The sequence below is a fragment of the Musa acuminata genome, chromosome BXJ3-4, assembly GCF_036884655.1.
Source record: "Musa acuminata AAA Group cultivar baxijiao chromosome BXJ3-4, Cavendish_Baxijiao_AAA, whole genome shotgun sequence".
Lineage (NCBI taxonomy): Eukaryota > Viridiplantae > Streptophyta > Magnoliopsida > Zingiberales > Musaceae > Musa > Musa acuminata.
Genome location: NC_088352.1, coordinates 33825001 through 33832500, shown reverse-complemented (window position 1 = coordinate 33832500; position 7500 = coordinate 33825001).

Genomic DNA, 7500 nt, shown 5'->3' with positions numbered 1-7500 from the left:
CAAGAAAACAAAAATCCCCGATTCCCAAAAAGATGTTCATCGTCGTGCGAAGATTGGTGCGCAAAATCCGCAAAAACACAAAACTGCGTATAGATATTGTGTTACCTAGGGAGATCGTATATCCATGTTTCCTTGCAGATCCTTAGGAGAGGGTGAAGGAGGTCAAGCGTCCTCCTCTCTAGCGGTGATCCACACAGCAGGGTTGCGACGACGCTCCTCAAAACTCCAGGCCTACTCTGAGGTGGAGAGGGAGAGGAGAATAGGAAGGGCAAGCAAAGACTCTAGCCTATGAGGCTGTGAATCCCTCCTATTTATAGAGATCCCGTGTCAAAACCCTAATGGGTCCTTTCCCTAGTGGGTATTGGATCTGCATCCAATAAGACAAGGGCTCCGTCGGATATCTCATATCCGAACCTCTACTCATCGCAATGCCTACCATATGTGTGTGACCCTCTAGGCCCAATATCGAGCTGGCCGTGAGTCATACCTGTCAGAACTCCTTCTAACTCAGTGAATTATTATCTCTGTAATAATTCACTCGACTCATCGACTACGGAAGTACTAGGCCACTACGCCGTAGTCCCCAGACGATACAGGGGAATCCAATCCATTGGACCTGTCTGTCCTCAGTTACCATGTACCTATAGTCCCTCATCCATCTAATATCCCAGAGACCGTATATCGAGCATGGTGCTGTCAGACCCATACGGTTTCTACTCGAGTCTCGCTCTAATCGGATTCTCCCGGAGAACTCTTTCTCTCTCAACCCGAATGACCCTAGCCAGGGATTTGTCTGAGCAAGAACACATGGGATATTCCTCTCATGATGCCGAGAGTGGATGATCCTCTGTCGACACTCAATAGCCCTCGTAAGGTCGACTACCACTCCCAATGACCAGCTGTACTAGATCTGGGAACAGCCAAACCTATAAGTCTGGTATCAAAGAGTGGAGCACTCATACAGGACATCATTGGTGTCTCAAGTCTAAGAACCAGATACACCACTAGGACTACGGAATCGTTGTCTGACAATAAGGCATCATCAACCATCCAGCATTCCGTAAGCGGATCAATCAGTGAACTCATTCTCCAATGAGCACCTGTACTGTATCCCTAGTGTCCCTACACGAGCAGCTATGAGACCAGCTGCATCCATCATATGGACGGGTATACAGCACACCAGTCTATCCGGTTATCACGATGTCCCTCTCGAGTAACCTATGACCGGGATTATTTAGGATATGTGTTTAAAGGTGAATCGATCTCATTATCGTGATCTCATCACGATCCGATTCCCATTGCACAAATCCAAGGACATCACAATATATATGCATTTATGCAATAGTTATAAAGTGATATACGCCAAAATATAATAAGCAAAAAGATTCTGTATCAAGTCACACGTGCCATCACTCACGTGATTGGCTTGCTGGGCACCTATGACTAGCAATCTCCCACTTGACCTAAAGCCAATCACCTATGTGTCTGATCCCCATCAGACCCCTCTGACGCTCAAAGACAAAATGAGACAACGGCTTTGTCAGTGGATCTGCAATGTTATCTTCGGATGGAACTCTTTCCACTGCTACATCTCCTCGGGTTACGATCTCTCTTATAAGCTGGAACCTCCTCAGAACACTTCTGATAAGACCCGGGTTCCCTTATTTGAGTAATCACCCCATAGTGGTCGCAATATAAGGAAGTCGACTTGTCGCTATCTGTATCGACTCCCAAATCTGTGATGAACTTCTTCACTCAGACTCCCTCCTTTGCTGCATCTGATGCAGCAATGTCCTCCGCCTCTGTGGTCGAGTCAGCAGTGGTATCTTGCTTGGAACTCTTCCAGCACACTGCTCCTCCATTCAAGGTGTACACATACCTTGAATTCGACTTGCTATCATTGACATCGGACTGAAAACTTGAGTCTGTGTAGCCTTCAACCTTAAGGCTATTACCTCCATATACTAGTAAAAGATCCTTAGTCTTTCTCAAGTACTTAAGGATACACTTTACTGCTTTCCAGTGCTCCAAGCCTGGATCCGCCTGATACCTGCTCGTGACACTCAGAGCATGCGCTATATCAGGCCTAGTACATAGCATGGCATACATGATAGACCCTATTGCTGAGGCATAAGGTATCATATCCATGTTCGCCCTTTCTTCTGGAGTCTTTGGGGACATACTCGTAGAAAGCGATATCCCATGTCTCATCGGTATGAGACCTCTCTTGGAATTTTCCATGCCAAACCTTTTGACAATGGTTTCTATGTACCTGGACTGGGACAAGCCAAGCATCCTCTTGGATCTATCTCTATAGATTCTAATCCCCAAGATATAGGATGCTTCCCCTAAGTCCTTTATGGAGAAGTGTCTAGATAACCAAGCCTTTACTGTGGATAGCATTCCTATGTCATTCCCAATGATGAGGATGTCATCCACATATAACACCAAAAAGCTAATAGCGCTCCCACTTACCTTTCTGTATACACAAGGCTCATCTTCGTTCTTAACGAAGTCATAAGATCTGATTGCCTCATCAAATCTTATGTTTCAACTTCGGGAAGCTTGCTTTAGTCCATAAATGGATCTAAGCAACCTACACACCTTATCTGGGCAGTTCTTGGACACGAATCCCTCAGGTTGCATCATATACACCTCCTCCTCCAGGTTCCCGTTGAGGAATGCGGTTTTCACATCCATCTGCCAGATCTCATAATCATAGTGTGCTGCAATAGCCAATAGAATTCTGATGGATTTTAGCATTGCTACGGGTGAGAAAGTTTCGTCGTAGTCAACACCTTGCCTTTGACGATACCCCTTAGCCACTAGCCTTTATAGGTCTCTACCTTTCCATCTACTCCGATCTTTTTCTTAAAGATCCACTTGCAACCGATGGGTACAATACCTTCGGGTGCATCAACTAGGTTCCAAACCTTATTGGAGTACATAGAATCCATCTCAGAATTCATGGCTTCTTTCCACTTCCCGGAGTCTATACTCATAATAGCCTCCTCGTAGGTCTGAGGATCAATATCCTCTACATCCTCTGCTCTAATATGTCCCACATATCTCTCAGGAGGATGGGATACTCTATCAGACCTGCGTAAAGTTGAAACTTGTGTATTAGATACCTGAACAGACTCGGGCTGTAGAGTGGTGCTTGAGCTTGGTTCTCCAACCTCGCTCAATTCTATCATTCTCCCACTGTCTCCGTCAAGAATGTGTTCCTTCTCAAGGAACACTGCTCTCTTAGCTACAAAGACCTTTTGGTCCTCGAGATGATAGAAGTAATACCCACAAGTTTCCTTGGGGTATCCCACAAATTTACATCGCCCTGTCCTTGATTCTAACTTATCGGGGTTGTGTCTTTTAACATGGGCAGAGCAGCCCCAAATCTTAACAACCTTAAGATCAGGCTTCTTCCCTTTCCATATCTCATATGGTGTAGACACCACCGACTTAGTTGGAACTCTGTTTAGAAGGTAAGCTGCAGTTTTGATACTCTTTCCAGTCTGGTTCTCCACCTCATTCTTATACTCTCTGAATTTCTCAAAGGCCTCGGACTTGTACTTCATTAAGTACACATATCCATACCTTGAGAAATCATCAGTAAATGTAATGAAGTAGGAGTAACCTCCAATGGCATGAGTTGACATGGGTCCACATACATCACTATGTATGAGTTCCAACAACTCAGTGGCTCTCTCTCCAGTTCCACTAAATGGAGAGTTGGTCAGTTTTCCACGAATGCAAGGCTCACAAGTTGCATATGACACATAGTCGAATGGATCTAGATATCCATCATTTAGCAACTTTTGAATCCTTCTTTCATGGATGTGACATAGCCTACAATGCCACAGGTATGCACTGTTCAACTCATCTCGTTTCCTTTTGGACACATTTATATTCATGATATGTGGAGTGGTGTCTAACATAAATAAACCATTATGCAATGTTCCTTTCGTGATGATCTTATCATCTAATAATATCGAACAATCATTGTTCTCAAAAACAAATTTATATCCACTAACTGTTAAACATGAAATGGAGATAATGTTTTTGATAATAGAAGGAACAAAATAACATGCATCTAATGCAATAAAAGCTCCACTAGGCAGATGTAGGGCGACCTCGCCAACAGCTAATATAGCAACTTTTGCTCCATTACCCATCTTGAGGTCCATCTCGCCTCTCTCTAGTCTCCTAGGCCTTGCCAGAACCTACAACGAATTGTATATATGATAAGCACTACCGGTATCTAATACCCATGTGTTATCATAAGAGTCTGACAAATGGAGACTGATCATGAATGTACCTGAAGCTTCATCAAGCTTTTGTTTCGCCCTTTCTGCAAGGTACTCTTTGCAGTTTCTCTTCCAGTGCCCATCTTTACCACAGTGGAAGCACTGGCCTTTGTCCTTTGTTGGGTCTTTCTTAGCAACCTTTGCTTTACCTTGTTTGCCCTTGCCCTTTCCCTTCTTAAGGGACCTTTCTGCTTTCCTTTTCTTTCTGGTCTCACCAGTGTAGAGAACTGGCTTCTCTTTCTTAATAGTACTCTCTGCCTCCCTCAACATATTGAGGAGCTCTGGGAGAGTCACCTCAAGCTTGTTCATATTAAAATTCATTATGAACTGTGAAAAGGAATCTGGTAGGGACTGAAGCACAATGTCCACACACAAGTTATCCTCTAGGACCATTCCTAGACCTGTGAGTTTCTCTATCCACTCAATCATCTTTAGGACATGGTTCTGAACCGGTGTCCCCTCAGTCATCCTAGCGCGGAAAAGGCTCTTGGATATCTCATATCGTTGAGTCCTTCCCTGTTCCTCAAACAATTTACGGACATGTAGGAGAATGGATCTGGCATCCATCTTTTCATGTTGTCTCTGTAACTCTGGAGTCATAGAGCCCAACATATAGCACTGAGCAAGAGTGGAGTCATCAATGTACTTCACGTAGCGAGCGATCTCATCCTCGCTTGCCCCTTCTTCGGGCGTAGGCATCACTGTATCAAGGACGTACACGATTTTCTCCGCTGTGAGAACAATTCTCAAGTTACGGAGCCAATCAGTATAATTTGGACCAGTGAGGCGGTTGACATCAAGTATGCCACGTAAGGGATTTGAAAGCGATATTTTCTGAAAATAAAGATGTAGCAAAAATGAATAACATGCAGATTTTGCAAGAAATAAACTATCAAGATATGAACTTCTATCTTAATATGCTCCCACTATTTTACTAACGAGTCACGCGACACCCTCAGCACGTGAAACGGAAGTCTCCGGCAGACTTCTAGTGGGGATCAGGATCCAATCAGCGTCTTAGTGTAACCTCGAGGGACTCGACCAATTACACTAAGCCTAAAAGGTAGGCAACTCTTGCCGATCACAACTCCTTGTGATTCCCGTCCTGTTCGGCCTCCGAATCACCATGGCCTCGAGGGACTCGACCAACCATGATGCTCGGTTAAGTCAACACCTTCGTTACAAGATGAGTCTGATTTGATGATATACCCTCGAGGGACTCGACCAAGCATATCATGCCCTCAGGTCACTGGTGACATTTCTATGTCGTAAGCAAGATAGCGAATCGCGATATAGGTGAGTCTCGAGGGACTCGACCAACTCAACCTACACCGGGATTCGGTTCCTACTCATAACGATGGAAGGCCACGTGGGTCAATCTAATTGCCTCACGTTTACCGACTTAATATTATCGAGAGATGTTTCTATGATTTGGTCTCCTAATATGACATGTCACACATATGCATATTTAATATATATCTACATCGCATGCAAATATATATACATATCTAGTATGTGTATAAGCAATCACACCAGATGATCATGGACCACAACCTAATATGATTAGGCCCGAGCCAGTAGGCATAATCACTCACATCAAGATCTATGTGTGCAACGGTGCATCTCCATGCCTTGTGATCGTCCATCTCGTCCTCGTCGGTTCCGTCGACATCTTGATGCATCTCCATGCATCACGATCGTCCGTCTCGTGGGTCCCGCTATGGCATCCACGCTCCCGCTGCGCCTCCCAATGTGATTACAACTTAATCATAGGCACGCAGGCCCGACAATAAACGAGAAATATAATGGAGGTTCGCAGACCTCAATAATAATAATCACAAGTACACACATCACACGGTCCATGATCATCCGTCCACTCATCATACATCACATGTATAAATAATCATCATCATGTAGGACTACTAGATAATAATAAAAATAATAATCAACTAAACCTTTTAATTAATTAATATTTTCTGAAATCAGGGATATATAGGGAATTTCTCAATTCCTAAGGGTATTTTCGTAATTTGGACAAAAGACAGAAACTGGAATTTCTCAAATTCCGAGGGGTAAAACTGTCTTTTGCCCAGAAAACCCTAATTCCCTCTTTCTGCTGCCGCTGCCGCCGCCGCCACCCTGCTGGCGGCGGCCTGTGCGGCGGGGCGAGGGCGCTGCCCTCGCCTGCAGGCGGCACGCCCGCTGGCGGCGCTGCCGCTGCGGGTGGGCGCCGCTGCCACCGCGGGCAGTTCTGCCGGCGAGGCAGCGCCCGCAGGCGGTGCTGCCTCGCTGGCGGCCGCCCCTGCGGGGTTTTTGCCCGTGGGAGCAGCGGCCACAGGCGCCTCTGCCCTGCGGTGCCTCAGCCCGCGCTGCTGCCCCGCGGCGCCTCTGCCCGCGGCGCTGCCCTGCGGTGCCTCAGCCCGCGCTGCCAGCCCCGCCGGCCGCAAGCCTGCTGCAAGCAGGCCGCCGGCCGGCTGCTGCAGGCACAGCGCTTGCGCATGCGCCGGCGCTGTGCTGCCTGGCTGCGGTTGCGGATGCCGCTGCAGGTGGCTGCAGGCATGCAGATCGAGGGCAGCAACTGTTGCTGCCCTTCCTCGCTTTTGCGTCAACTATTTTGACGTCAAAATTCTTCCTAAACACAATACACGCAGTTCAAAACCAATCATTCGCACGAACAACCTGGCTCTGATACCACTGTTGGGAAATCATAGGGGGCGACATCATATGCGCAGCGGAAGAACAAGAAAACAAAAATCCCCGATTCCCAAAAAGATGTTCATCGTCGTGCGAAGATTGGTGCGCAAAATCCGCAAAAACACAAAACTGCGTATAGATATTGTGTTACCTAGGGAGATCGTATATCCCTGTTTCCTTGCAGATCCTTAGGAGAGGGTGAAGGAGGTCAAGCGTCCTCCTCTCTAGCGGTGATCCACACAGCAGGGTTGCGACGACGCTCCTCAAAACTCCAGGCCTACTCTGAGGTGGAGAGGGAGAGGAGAATAGGAAGGGCAAGCAAAGACTCTAGCCTATGAGGCTGTGAATCCCTCCTATTTATAGAGATCCCGTGTCAAAACCCTAATGGGTCCTTTCCCTAGTGGGTATTGGATCTGCATCCAATAAGACAAGGGCTCCGTCGGATATCTCATATCCGAACCTCTACTCATCGCAATGCCTACCATATGTGTGTGACCCTCTA